The 15,778-nt window shown below is 41.0% G+C and overlaps 1 long non-coding RNA gene across 2 annotated transcripts; it reads left to right on the forward strand.

The window, feature by feature from the left end:
* The first annotated feature begins 1,064 nt into the window (after positions 1-1,064).
* LOC129060257 (uncharacterized) lies at positions 1,065-6,867 on the forward strand. Of its 2 annotated transcripts, none has more exons than XR_008526835.1 (3): positions 1,065-1,321; positions 4,742-4,802; positions 6,097-6,867. It is a non-coding gene; the product is annotated as an uncharacterized LOC129060257 (long non-coding RNA). The 2 variants fall into 2 exon arrangements; XR_008526834.1 differs by having other exon boundaries at positions 1,068-1,262.
* The last annotated feature ends 8,911 nt before the right edge of the window (positions 6,868-15,778 follow it).

The raw sequence follows: 15,778 nt of genomic DNA on the forward strand, positions 1-15,778 counted from the left end.
TTATGCAGTCTATAATTGAAGGACATTTGGGTTGGTTCCAAGTCTTTGCTGTTGTGAATAGTGCCACAATAAACATACGTGTGCATGGGTCTTTATAATAGAATGATTTATAATCCTTTGGGTATATACCCAGCAATGGGATTGCTGGGTTAAATGGTATTTCTAGTTCTAGATCCTTGAGGAATTGCCACACTGTCTTCCACAATGGTTGAACTAATTTACACTCCCACCAACAGTGTAAAAGCGTTCCTATTTTTCCACATCCTCTCCAGCATCTGTTGTTTCTCCTGACTTTTTAATGATTGCCATTCTAACTGGCATGAGATGGTATCTCATTGTGGTTTTGATTTGCATTTCTCTAACGACCAGTGATGATGAGCATTTTTTCATATGTCTGTTGGCTGCATAAATGTCTTCTTTATATGCAGAAAACTGAAACTAGACCCATTCCTCACACCTTATACACAAATCAAGTCAAGATAGATTAAAGACTTAAATGTAAGGCCTAAAATCATAAAAATCCTAAAAGAAAACCTGGGCAGTGTCATTGAGGACATAGACATAGGCAAAGACTTCATGTATAAAACATCAAAAGCAATGGCAACAAAAACCAGAATTGACAAATGGGGTCTAATTAAACTAAAGAGCTTCTGCACAGTAAAAGAAACTATCATCAGAGTGAATAGGCAACTTTCAGAATGGGAGAAGATTTTTGCAATGTGTCCACCTGACAAAGGGCTTACATCCAGAATCTACAAAGAACTTAAACAAATTTACAAGAAGAAAACAACCCCATCAAAAAGTGGGCAAAGGATATGAACAAATACTGTACTACTGTTAATAAGAATCATATATAATAATTCAAAAACATTTCATTAAAGGGCTGGCTAGAGTAGACTTTCCTTTCTGAGTTCCTGTTCTTTAAAGGACAGAAATGGCAGTGGATTGCAAGTCTCCAGTAGGAGACAGCCCAAGTGCTCACAATGGGGGCACAACTGATGACACAATGACCCAAATCAAACAAAGTGAAACATCACAGAGGCAGGAGAGTTCTGCCCTGCCCTACAAGAACAGGGACTTAGAAAAGCTTAGACATTCATAGGAATAAGACCTCCAGCTATTTATAGGTTGATTACAAGCTCAGTATGATTCGGTTGATGATTAGATAGTAGACATCACCTGTAACAATTGGAGCCCTGCAGCCAAGAGGACGCCTGTGAACTATTTCACCTGATTAGGCCACACTGGGCTTTTGTGCTTGGGTAAGAGGTCGTGCTTCCCCAGGACACGGGCAGCAGCCTGGAGAGAGGAGTCTCAGAGGGTAAACCTGCTCTTCTCAAATATGGAGAGCTCCTATGTGGAAGGGCAGTGAGTGGGATTTATCTTTTTCTGGGGATTCCAGATGGCAGAGAAATAAGTTACAAATAAGCAGTGGTCAAAGGTTTGAACTGAGAAAGAGGAGCACATGTACTTCCCAATTCTTCCCACAAAAACTTTTGGGCATTATACATAATGCCTCTCTGCCTGCCAGTGTCTCTTATGAACCAACATAAAAAGACACTGGCAGGCAGAGAGAAGGCAGCCCAGTGAGGGACCTTCAGACCCGAGGCCCAGTGTGGTGGTGAGTGCCCTGGTTTTTTCTTTTTGCCTCACATGTTACAGACTTGGATCTCAAGAAGTGAGCAATGAGGAAAGGCCAACAGGCACAGACAAAATGAACAAATAAATGCGATCCCCCAAGAAAAAGCTCAGTGTGTCTAGCCAAAGCACCAGGAAAGGGGCAGCCTAGCAACACAGGAAACTTTTAGACAATAATGTCCCCACTCCAGCCAAATACCAGAGAAAAACTGTGGCCCCACCCCCACCCAGGCCAAGAAAAGCCAGGCAGGGACCCCAGACTTCCACCCTCACTGGCCAGAACAATAGGCTGCAGGGAAGTGTCCCAACCCCAACCTGCAGCTGAGGAGGTGTTAGGGAATGCAGAATAGGGACATGAGACTCATATCCTCACCTAGTGGATGCCACCCCTCTTCCCCAGTGTAACGGAAACCACACACTTGTGGGGCAGATGTGAGGCAGGGCTTCCACCACTACTAGGCTGTCCTCCTGCTCCACCAGAGAAATGTCAGAACTTTCACCTCTGCCCAGCAGTAAGGAGGCCAAGACCCCTTGCCGGGTGTCTGTGAAGGCCTCTGGGGAAGCACTAAAAGGCAGAACCACTTCTCCTGCCCAGGTAATAGCAGAGGCCTCCTGGATTTTACGAACCCCCACCTCTACCCAGAAAAACCAGGAGTCTCTCCCCACACTCAGTGTAAATAGACCCAGGTTGAGTATCTTGACTTCTACCCCATCTGGCAAGGTAGAAGCAGTGGGCCACTTCCCCAGCTGGAGAAGTGTCAGAGGAAGCCACTAAAACAGGCACAGAATTCAATAAAATCCAGAATTTTAGAACATATGCCCCAAATGCTCAGATTTTAATAGAAACCCAAACATAATACTAACGACCAGGATATGTTGGATAAAGTTTCCAAGAAAATTCCTTTCGTTCAGTGATATGTGAAGCAGAGGGGGAACTGGCTTCTTGAAGTTACATTGTGAAAAACCCTCACAGGGTTTGGGGTTCATATAAAATTTAGATTGGGACATCCCTTATGACTTGCAATAGTACTGTAAGAAATAGCTTTTCTATAGTTGGACTGGGATATGTTACTTCTAATTGGATGGTTATGGTGACCCTGGTGTTAACTTTGGCTAAATTATCTAATGATGATTGTAGTACTTCAGCCAATAGCGATTCCAAAGTCCAAATGTAGCAAGAGGTTAAGTTGGTTACTGAGGCTAAGTGTTTCATTTAAATAAATAAATTTAATATTTATAGTTTTCTGTCTTTTAAAACATATTTCATATTACATGTGGCCAATTAATTAAATAATTAATGGAAAATGGCCATGTAAATTGCATCCAGTTAGGCCCACACTGCTGAGTGGGATTTGAGTGTGAGAATCCAAGCACAGAAGCTGAATTTGGGAAAATAGTCTTGCTAAAGAAAGGTAAGCAAAACAGATATTCATCTTGAATCTAATAAGAATCTTTCTTTAACTATACAATTATTTAAAGTTTGGATTTTATCTTTATTAGGCATTGTTGCTTTTTTGAGATACGTTTTAACAGTTTCTTTTCTTTCTGCATAAAACATCATTTGCAGATTTCAAGTAATACAGCATCCACAAGAAATCCTTGCTATTCTCATTTGTATGAATAAATTCAGTGAGTCTAGAAGGAAATGTCTAACTTAAGTGTCCATTTCATTGAACAGCAAAACAAAACTTTGAATGGAAAGAGAATCCATTTGTTGAAATGTAGGAAATAAAACATAATAATAAAAATCTGTGGCCGGACACAGTGGCTCAAGTCTCTAATCCCAGCACTTTGGGAGGCCAAGGTGGGCAGATCACCTGAGGTCATGAGTTCAAGACCAGCCTGGCCAACACGGTGAAACCCCATCTCTACTAAAAAAACAAAAAAGAAAATTAACCGGGAGTGGTGATGGACACCTGTAATCCCAGCTAGTCAGGAGGCTGAGACAGGAGAATTGCTTGAACCCGAGAGGCAAAAGTTGCACTGAACCGAGATTGTGCCACTGCACTCCAGCCTGGGCGACAGAGTCAGACTCTGTCTAAACAATAATAATAATAATAATAATAATAATAATAATAGTAATGATGTGGAAAAGGGGTTCAAATATAACTTTTTTAAAACAAAGCAACTGTAATGACATGACAACACAACTTATCAGCATTTCCCAAGGGCAGACATTAACATGTTATTTAATATGTAACTTCAGTAGAATAACAATCTTAGGAAATGCTAGATCAAAGTTAAGGTGACTTCCTTCTGGGAAAATCTTGTCAGTTTTTACTGTGGTACTGGTCATAGGCATCTCAGGAGGAGGACATGGTATTGCAAGAGCCAGCACCTCTCAAACTCATACAACATGGAACCATCCCTGCCCTTCCTCTCTCCCCTTTCTTTGCAAAGCAAATTGCACACTTGTTCCCATTTTTCACACAGTGACTAAGGGTTGGGGGTGTGTGTTAGACTTCAAATTAGCACCCTGGGTTCAGGTAGGTATCACCCATGAGTTGGTTTTGAGAATATGACACAGTTTCTTTTGGCATCTTTTTCCTCATTGTTAAACAGGTGATATTATACCTCCCTTGTAGAGTATTTTGAGAGAATGACTTGTTATATGTGGGGAAATATTTTGGAACTTTCATATGAAAAATAACCCTTAAAGCCTAGTGTACATAACTGGGTCATGACTTACTGGTCTCTGTTGGCACTGGCTTCAGCGATTACTTTCTTTTTGCCATTATTAGTTCATGCACACATGGCCCTGCAGAAAGCTCAGGTCAAAGTGAGCCACATGCTATCCAGTGAAATGCTTTTAAATGCCCTGCTGGATCCACATGTGGCTAACCAAAAGAGACCATACAGTGACTTCTAGTGAATGGCCACAGGGAGTGAACATGACTTAACTCATTTATTTCTTTCAAAGCACATGTGATTATCTCTGTTTTACAGATAGGGAAACTGAGGCTTAGATAATTGAGAATAAGTAACTCTCTCTGTCAGTCAATGACATGATATAGGTGGGTTTCAAGTCAGGTTTCTCTGTCCCCATTCTGTAAGCTCTCATTTTAAGTTACCCTATTTTTATTCTTTAACTCTTCTCTTTCAGTGGCAGATTTTCCCTATTCCACATTTTGGAAGTATCAAGAGCTGTTTCATGAGATAAGCTGGTGAGAGGAAATAGACTACTCTGGTAGGAAACTAGAGAGGGTGGGCAGAAGTGACTTTCCTCTTCTCTTCCTGTTCCTCATACCCACCAGACCCGAGGTCCCCTGTCCGTCTGTTCTCTGCAGCGCCCACTGAAGCCTCAAAGTCCTTGCAAACGTCGCAATATCCTTCCTTCCTTCTTCCTTCCTAAAGGCTCCAGCTTTTCTGGGCCATACCTTTCCATCTCCGCTACCCCATCCCCACCTCCTTTATAAGCTCTTCCACTCAGAGCTGTTGTTGGCCTTTCTTAGTTACCCCAGGGCCAGGTGACAGACAAAAGCCCCAGTCGGTACTCCAGACCCTGCTGAAATTACTCAAACTAGCTCATCCTAAGCCCCTTGTGGTATGTCATGCCTCCTGCTTCCAGGGAACTGTGAGCTTAAACTTCTTCCATTATGACAGTCATTTCTGTGTCTGTGTCTATTGTAAACAAATCCTGGTTATGATCAAAATACCATGCATCAAACTCCAAGAAAAACCAGGATTCAACCTCTTCTGTGCTTTTTCTGAGCACTGGTCAGACCCTACTTTGCACTTAGTTGGTATGATCTAAGCTTCTCTATCTATTTCTCCTGCTAATCTCCCTGCAAGCCCCTCACCGGAGGTGATACCATTTTATACACCTCACTCTTAACATACTGTCAACACAAGTGGATGTTTGATAAGTGTTTACTGAATCTGAAATGAGATTTATGTTGGAGGAGGTGCTCAGAAATTTATTTCACCTCTGATCATTATATCATTCCGTGTTTGTACTAACAACTTAACTAAATTATTACAAAGAGGTTAAGTATTTGTTGAGCACCTACTGTATCCCAGGACCTCAAATTTCCTTTACATTAAAGAAATAAAACTATGATTTGCTTCCAAGTGGTGTCCTATCAGGCCCTCAATCCTCCAAAATGGGAATAAGATCCATCCTATTACTGTGTTTGCAAATTCATCCCAACCCATGTAAACAGTCTGCAGTGATTCCCAGCAGAAAGTAGAATATGAATGTAGAACACGATCTTTTATTTATTTCATATGTAACAGCTGAAACGTTAATTTTTTTCCCTGCAAACAATGCCTAGCAGCAGAATGAAGTTTGAGATCATCCCAAAAGATGTATGTCCGCACCACATTTTCTTGACAGGAGAAAAAGTGACAAGAGCTAATTAAAGGAAAACTAAATTGTTCTCTTTTGATGGCCCAACAGACAATTCTTTTCAGTCACACTTTATTATTATTAGTTTATCACTACCCTATTTCTTTCAGGTGTACTCAAGGCAACATTCTCCCTACTTCCTGGTCTACTAGTTCAAGAAAAACGTTTGTTTTGAGTGCCACACGGCGAACCCATTTTAGAAGTGTTTGTATTACTAATAAATCATTTGCATATTTGGACAGTAATATGTATCATTCATAGTTTAATTATTTCACCATCACATTTATAAAAGCTTTCCAGTTAACAATTCCTGTTTGCACTCGTGTCTCCTTTTATCCAGAGAGATAGTCACCTTGTAAGTAGGTTGGGATTGTTTTCCAGGATTTTCTTTAAGGACACCTGAGTCCCTGAGACATGGAGTGGGCCCTCCAACAGCAAACATGAGACAGTGGGCTGGACGCCAGGGCTGTTGCCATCAAATTCCACATTCTTTCTTCTCTGTTAATTCATTGCAAATATTTCATATTTTGTCCTTCACACTTGGAATATTTGAATTGTCATTATGTGTTCAACTTGAGAAAAGCTGTGACTAGGAAAGAAATATTGCTGTCTTCTAGTGACCTTGAGGTCCATCCTCCACTTGCTTTTTTTGATTAGTTTGCCTTTATTTAAATTTATTCAGTTCCTGACTTGCTACTTGTTTTATTTCTTAATATTTACCTTCATTGAAGTATCCAACCATCACAGACACATTTTTCATTTCATTCAATGAACTACACTTAAGCAGCTACCACTTTTCTAGGCCCTGGGTCCATGCGAAGGGCATTAGGTTGAATTACAATACCAATGTGCTCCTGCATGGAACTTCGTGTCCACCAAGAGGGGTCAACCTGTAAGGAGGGTGGCTGGACCCAGGGGATCAGCCTGTTGTCACACAACAATAGCAACATGCCCCACCCTGCCTTGACCTGCTTGCTCTGTGTGGCCACCAGTGAAATCTGTTTAAGGCTGTTTCCTTGATTAAGGGTCTTTAGTGATTTTCCATCATGCACTGGGTCTGTTAGTCTTGTAATCTGCTGAGAATCTCATAAAAGCTATGATTTTTTAACCAAGGAAATGCACACCAGGATATATACCCAGTATTTTGCAAACACTTCTCAGGAGCTTCATGCCCCTGACAGACGTCCACTAAGCCTTAAATATCCCCTGCCTAAACAAAACGTCCAAATTCCTAAAATCAGCTTGTCACCCCACTTGCACAGCCAACTCACATCCCTATTTTCTCTGACAAGAAGAAACTTATTCTCCATGTTCCTCAGACAGACTCATGCTTCCCTGGTCCCCAGTCTATCCCAAACTATTCACTTACCTGGTATGTCTTTCTCTTCATCCTGACTGCACATCTTCCGTGCTGTGTCGTCTTACGTGAGTCAGTATCCTCATCTGTAAAATTAAAATAAGAGAACCTACTTGAAAGGTTTATTGTAAGAAGGACATTAGCTTATAATCTTTAAAAGTCTCTAACCCACATAAAGGCTACACAATAAATACTCTCCTTATCCCTTATTCATCCTTAACAGTTTCACTGGGCTGACACCTTCTCTACAAAGTGTTCTCTGATTCTTATCCCTAAGATGTGAATTGGGTGAGCCCCTCAATGCTTCCCCACATCCTGCACCCATTGGTACTACCAGACATCAGTGTAGAAATAATTCCAATCAGAAATTTTGAGTTCTCAAGTTCAGAAATGTGGTCTCCCTCAACCTAGTGCCCAGAGTACCCACTGATAAACAGTCCTCACTCAATAAATAAATATTGATCAAAAGAATGACATGGAAGATGCACATGCTTTGCCAACAATAAAGAGCTCTAAGCAGTAAGCAACTATGAGTGCCAGAAAGGGTGACTTGCCAACCTCCTGAGATAGTCCTATCAGTGATGATTTCTCCCTAATTATGTTTATCCTAGCTTATATGTACTCTAGCAAACAAAGGATAGCAAATGTTAAAAGTTATTGACAAATCCAAAAGTTAATTTTACTTTAATGACCTTGTTTGGTTATGAATATTAAAATTTAAATACAAACAAGCAATGGGTGTACATATGTTACAGGAATAATCCTATTACATGAATATACTTTATAATATGAATATAAAAAACACAGATTAATTACCTTTGGCCTGAGCTCTCTTAACTCTGTTACATATATGGGGACTATTTCTGGGCCTGAGGTTGGTATAAAGAGAACTGTGTTTGCATCGTCATTGTCACTATCCAGTTGGTGAATGAGGCATTTGCTACTCCAAGTCTCTGTGTCCCTATGAATAAAATGAGGGTAATTCCATAATCCCATAGTTCTCAGAGGTTTTGTTCATTCCTTTTCCTTCTTTTTTCTGTAATCATGTCTGCCTGCCTTATTTCAGCAAGATAAAATATGATACATATACCCCATGGAATACTATGCTGCCATAAAAAGGAGTGAAATCATGTCCTTTGCAGGGACATGGATGGAACTGGAAGCCATTATCCTCAGCAAACTAACACAGGAACAGAAAACCAAATACCACATGTTCTCATTTATAAGTGGGAGCTGAGCAATGAGAACACATGGACACAGGGAGAGGAACAACACACACTGGGGCCTGTCAGAGGGTGGAATGGGGTGGAAGGAGGGAGAGCATTAGAAAAAATAGCTAGTGCATGCTGGGCTTAATACCTATGTGATGAGTTTATAGGTGCAGCAAACTGCATGCCACAAGTTGTTACCTATGAAACCAATCTGCAAGTCCTGCACGTGTATCTCACAACTTAAAATTAAAATTAAAATTAGAAAAATAAGGGTGATAATAACACTGAAGTTAAAACCATGCTATCTTAATTCCAAAGATGGGCATGATTTAAAAAAATTAAGTTGGATCCCTACCTTATTCCATATACGAAAATTAACTCAAAATTGATCAAAGAAAAAAATGTAGGAGCTAAAACAAAAAATCTTAAAGGGGAAAAGTTTCATGACATTAAATTTTGCAATTATCTCTTGGATAGGACACCCAAAGCACAGGCAACAAAAGGAAAAAAAAAATAAAGCAGACTTCATCAAAATTCAAAACTATAACACTATCATCAGAGTAAAAAGCAACTCATAGAATGACAGTATATTTGCAAGTCATATCTGATAAGGTATTAATATCCAAAATATACAAATAACTCCTATAGTTTGACAACAAAAAACAACCTGATTCAAAAATGAGCAAAGGTGTTAAGACAATTCTTCAAAGATATAAAGATAGTCAATAAGCATATAGAAAGACACTGAATCTCACTAATCATTATGAGAATGCAAATCACACCACAATCAGATGCCACTTTGTATTCATTAGAATGGTTATTATTAAAAAAAGAAGAAGAAAATAACAGATGTTGATGAGCATGTGGAGAAATTGAAACCCTTGGGCATTGCTGGTGGAAATGTAAAAATAATACAAACAGTAAAAAATAGTTAGGTGATTCCTCAAAATTGAAAATAGAACTGCCATGTGATCCAGTAATTTCACTTCCAGGCACATACCCAAAGGAACTGAAAGCGGAGATGAAAACAGATACTTGCACACCAATGTTTATTGTAGCATTATTCATAATAGGCAAAAAGCGGACCATTGGTGAGTAAATGAGTAAGCAAAATGTGGTATGTACATGTAGTGGAATACTATTCAGCCTTAAAAAGGAATGAAATTCTGATACATGTTACAACATGGATGAAACTTGAGGACATCATGCTAAATGAGATTGGTCACAAAAAATACTGTGTGTTTCCACTCATAGGAGGTACTTAGAGTAATTAAATTCATAGAGAAGAAAAGCAAAATAGTGGCTGCCAGGGTCCAATGGCGAGAGCAAAATAGGGAACTATTGTTTAAACAATAAACTGCAGAGTTTCATTTAGGGAAAACGAAAAATTTCTGGAGATGGATGGTGGTAATGTTTGCACAACAATGTGAATGTAATTAATGCCACTGTATACTTAATAATGGTTAAAATGGTAAGTTTTATGTTTTGCATACTTTATTACAATATTTTCAAATATGGACATGCAGTTTGTAAATGTTAAAAAAAAAGGGAAACAATTTATCTGCCCCTCACAGGAGTGTAAATATAATGAGTCAAGGTAACATGTTACATAAAAGATACATCATTAATCCCAGGCTCAAACATTTATTTCCCTATATCTGGATGGTGACTAAGCTTTCTCCAAACTTAAAACAAATTCTGGATTCACTCTAGTTTTCAATATCATAAATATCTGTCCTCTTCCTTTTATGGTCACAAAAAGAATTACTGTGGCCCATATACGTTTAGATTTGAAGACCCTAGTAGATGGCATTAATTAATATATGAGGGACTGAAACAGAGGCAGGCACCTAGGGCACATCCATCCCAAAAGATTGTGCCATTTTACCACACCAAGACCTGTTTTATTTTACTGAAGAGTATAACAAATCATGGAAGGTGTGAAATCTTGTAGATGTTCAGGCTATGACATCTTTTGGGGCTAATCAATTTCCAATACTTCATATCCACCATGATAAAGTCTCCTTTCCTGCTTTTCTGTCTATATCCTTTGGTGGCTGAACCTAGTTAGAGAATGATAGAGAAGGAGAGGGTTGTGCAGTTTCCAAATAGGAACAGTTCTACACCGGGCAACTGCTAGGTGATGATGGTGCCCCAGGAGGCTTCACAGGATGCTGCAGCCTTTAAAAGAAATGACAAACCTTGGTGAGGCCAGGGAAGTTTTGAGAGAGGTGGTGGAGTCAGGCTGAGGACCTGGTATTTAGATACTGTTTCCTCCAGTAAAGGGGCTGGTGATAGAACTGGAAATGGTGAAACAAGAATTGAAGTGAGCAATTGGATCCTGAGTTAGGTGATGATAGAGAGGGAACGACAGCTGAATATTCAATTCAGATGTGCAGGTCTGGTTGGCTTTTGCTAAGAAAAAGTAAGGAACCAGTTAGGTGGATAGTTAGAGCAAGGTCCCCAGTAGAAGTCTTTCCAACAAAAGAGCAGCCTGAAAACTCAAGCTGCTAGCATAGATAAGGAAGCAAGGTCCAACATAAAACATCTTTGTCTTTTGTAACTGTCAAGTCTCATATACATACAGTGGGCTTCAGTGAGTACATTCTTTTTCTGTTTTGGATGTACTGATAAAATAACTTACACAGGGTGCTTGCCTAAGACATGTTTGCAGCTGCACAGATAAGAAGCATTACACAGAACCAGACATGTCCGCAAGGGAAAATTCCATCTCCCAAAACATGCTCAGTAAGGGAAATAAAACAATATGGAGTGACTCAGGCTAAGGGCCTGTATGCACACTAGAGGAACAAGGTGGAGCTGCCAAAAATGTATGCCTTATGCAAATAAGACACCTAGCCTTAACTATTTTTTTTGTGTGTGTGCCTTATGCCAATGAAACATCCTGCCCCACTAGCCTGTTTATAACAGCCTTTGTATTCAACTGTAAAATGGCAATCCTCTTTCGGGCCATCTCTCCACAGTGGAGAGCTTTCTTCTTTCACTCATTAAACTTTTGCTCCACCCTCACCCTTGGTGTCTGCACTCCTTAATTTTCTTGGTCATGAGACAAAGAACTCTGGGTAATACCTCAGACAATGAGACTGCTACATCTGGGACCATTGGAGAGGTGAGTAAGAGCAGACCTCCAACACTTTTCTTTAATTTTTGAGGCTTCTTGTCCTCAGTTTTCTTTCTCTAGATCAAACAATACACTGGGTCTCTGTCAGTCCAAAAGTGGGAACCACAGCTGCCAGCCTTACAAGAGTCAGGAGACAGGCTTGCTGGAGAGGAGTTTGTCAATCCCCCATTGCCCTTAGGTGTTGGAAATGTTGGCTCTGTTACGATCTAGTTTCCTATCATGGTGGACCTAGCCATCACATGGGACTGGAAGGAGGTCCTGGGGCAACTGAAGGTTTCTGGCTGACGCTAGAAACCTTCAGTGTTACCTGAAGTACCCTGAACTAACTTTGGCTATTGACTGCCTGTCAAGGGGTCAGCACCAGGACTCCCAGTCTTTCATATTTCCTTCCTTTGTTTCCCCTGTGACAATCATGTCCCTTATCCCTTTATTGTATGCCATGTTGTGGGTATTTTTACAACCTAGGGATATAATCTTGTCGGGTAAAGTCAGAAACTGCTTTAGTAATCAGGAATGTAACTCGAAGAATTGCTGTTTTTGTAATTTCCTAGAAACATGAGGACTTCAAGAATTCAGTTTAAATTTTCACCAAGTAAGAGCCTTTTTGTCTCCCTAGTGAGAGACATTCATGGCACTGTATAGGGGGATATTTTACCCCAAGTAGAAGTGAATTCCTTCCGCTCCATTTGTTTTTTTTTTTTTTTTTTTTTTTCATGTAAAAGCTCAGCACTGCTTAATGAATCTGAACAGTTCATCATGAGACAAGTTAATTTTCTTCTGTTGGGTGGGATACTATGAGGATAGCCTATTAAGCCCCAAACCTCCCTCCCTTCCTTTCTTCCTTTCTTTCTTTCCCTGTTTCTTTTTCTTTCTTTCTTTCTTTCTTTCTTTCTTTCTTTCTTTCTTTCTTTCTTTCCTTCTTTCTTCTTTCTTTCCTCTTTTTTTTTTTTAATGGAGACAGAGTCTCACTCTGTTCCCCAGGCTGGAGTGCAGTGGCATGATCTTGGCTTACTGCAACCTCCACCTCTAGGGATCAAGCAGTTCTCAAGCCTCAGCCCCCCCCCCACCCAGTAGCTGGGAATACAGGTTCCCACCACCATGCCCAGCTAATTTTTTGTATTTTAGTAGAGACAGGATTTCACCATGTGGCTCAGGGTGGTCTTGAACTCCTGAGCTCAGGCAACCTGCCTGCCTTGGCCTCCCAAAGTGTTAAGATTACAGGTGTTATACACTACACCCAATCCCTGAAACCTCTCTTTCTAACCTCTGCCTGGAAAGAATTTGAAGCCATGATTTTTACCTAATGCTTAAGGTCCTACCACTTCACCTAGTGAAATGGGATTTCACCCCCTGTGGTGGGCCCTATAAGCCCCAATTTCTTTCCTTCCTACATCCCTCTATCAGCAGTCAGGACCTATCCCCTATTTGTAGACAGAAGAACTCCATTTTCAGCAGCCAGAAGAAGCCATCCTGGCAAGACAGATTCTAGTCTCAGTACTGTCCCTGCCAAAGGGAGGACAGTCATTCGACCCATATGTTATTTTGAGACATTTGTTCTGCATCCAGCTACACTGTTATTTAAAGAAAAAGGGTTTTATGTTTAGAAGTCAATCGGTCCCACTATCTGGAAATCCAATGCTTTACCAGGGCCATAGCTAGAGAAGGCAAGGATAGAATTAATATACCCCCTCATTAAATGGCCTTGCCCAAATCCAAGTTCTGTACAATCTCTCCTGGGCTCCTGTGGTACCTTGGGGGCCTTTTGGATCAATTGGTCTAGGAGACCAATAGGGAATCCCCAGTTGAGAGCAAGGGCATCGCACAGGTAAGAATAACTAGGTAAGCATGACTACTGCCAACGAGCCCCTCTGGATCCATGGGTGAAGGTCGTGCTTGCATCCATGGACAGCACCTATGGCAGTTGCTGGGACCCAGAGAATACAGACAGGAAAGGAGGAAAAGGGGGATGCCCTTTCTATTTTCTATCCACTCTGGGTCGCTCCAAGAGGAGGAAGTAGACAAAGGGATGCTTTTTCTCCCTTCTCTTTCTAGATGGGTAACAAATCATTTTCAGTCTGCACTCTTCTTAAGTGCATTCTGAAAAACTGGAACTCCTTTGACCCCCAGATTCTGAAGAAAAAGCACATCATATTCTTTTACACTTAGGCATGGCTGACTTACCAACTGCAGGATGGGGAGGCCTGGCCTCCTCAGAGAAGTGTTAATTTTGATACTCTATGACAACTAGATATTTTCTGCAGACAGGTCAAATGGTCTGAGGTTCCTTATGTGCAAACCTTCATTGCCCTGGGAGATAATCCAGATCTTTGCCAACACTGTAAAATTGGCCCAGCCCTCTTAGCTGTTATATAGGGCAAACCCACAGTAGACAATTCCCCCAAATCAGAGAAACAACCCCCTGGGCAAGGCTCACATTAAGCTCTTTGATTCCCCAGCCTTTTCTGTCCTCTCTATCCAGGACCCTCCTTAGCCACATCACTGGTTCCTCCAGTTTTACAACCCCCAAAATCTTTGACTTCAGTATTACCCCTAAAGGAAATACTGATGGCCTGGTGCCACTGGGGTCCAGGTTACTTTTTCCTTGCAGGATCTTAGACAGATAATGGGGGACCTAGGCAACTTCTCTGATGACCCCAATCAATATATAGAGGCTTTCCAAAACCTGACCCAAGTGTTTTACCTTACATGGAAAGATGTTATGTTGCTCCTAAATCAGACCCTAACTGCTGCTGAAAATCAAGCAGCTCTGCAGGCAGCAGAAAAATTCGAGGATGATCAACATGTCTCCTACAAACAATCAAGAAGAAAATAAAATGAGAATGAACCATAATTCCAATACCCTATAGGAAGAGAGGCAGTGCCCCTTGTAAGCCCTAGTTGGGATCCCAGTGATCCCTTAGACGAATGGAAATGAAAACATTTTTAAATGTGCATATTAGGGAGCTTATGGAGGACCAAAGTCAGATCATTCAATTACTCTACACTTTTCATGATAAATCAAAAACTGGATGCAAATTCCTCCACCATTTTGGAAAGTCTAAGAGACTTAGTAAAACATACCTCTCTATCTCCTGACTTAATTGAGGGACAGCTAATTTTAAAGGACAAGTTTATTATTCAGGTAGCCCCTGTTATTAGAAGGAAGTTACAGAAAGAGGGCATAGGTCCAGATAGCACCTTACAAAACCTCAGCCTTTTACAATAGGGACCAGAAAAAGAAAAGGAAACACAAGAAAACGGCAGTGGCTCTGGTGGCCACATTGCAGGTCAATAAAATCCAGAATCTTTGAGATATACCTGCTAACTGCTACCATTACAGCAAGCCAGGACAATTTTAAAAGGACAGCCAAGGCACCAAAAGAAAGTTACCTCTACCCTGTCCTCCCTGTGGTGGTGACCACTGGATGGCAGACTGCCCCCAGAGGCACAGGCCCAATGGGTCCAAGACCAGTCTCCCACATGGTCCAGCAGGACTGATGGGTCCCAGGGCTCAATTCCCCGGCTCCAATGGCTCAGACTGCCATCACTATCCAGGAGCCTGGATGATTCTGGAGTTTGAAGGGAGGAAAATAGACTTCCTTCTGGACACTGGATCTGGTCTCTCTGTACTCTTCTCCAATCTAGGCTTTCTCTCCTCGCATAGTACAACTGTCATGGATGTCTCAGGAAAGACTTTAACCCAATGTTTCCCTCAATGCCTTAGTTGTAGCTGTGGAGACCTACTGTTTACTCATCTTTTTAATCATACCTGAAAGTCCTACTCATTTACTAGGTGGAGATAGTCTAGCCCATATGGGAGCCATCATCCTTACAGATCCAGAGCAAACCCTTTGCCTCCCCTTAGTGGAAACCAACATTAATCCAGAGGTTTGGACAACCCAAGGAAGAACTGGCTGAGCTATAACTGTTGTACCCGTCCAAATCCACATTAAGGATCCTATCTTCTTCCCTAACCAGAAACAATATCCCTTAAAACCAGAATCTAGAAAAGGGCTAGAAGCTATTATTAATAACTTAAGAACACAAGGCCTCTTTAGACCATGCAACAGCCCCTGTAACAC

The sequence above is a fragment of the Pongo abelii genome, chromosome 6, assembly GCF_028885655.2.
Source record: "Pongo abelii isolate AG06213 chromosome 6, NHGRI_mPonAbe1-v2.0_pri, whole genome shotgun sequence".
NCBI lineage: Eukaryota > Metazoa > Chordata > Mammalia > Primates > Hominidae > Pongo > Pongo abelii.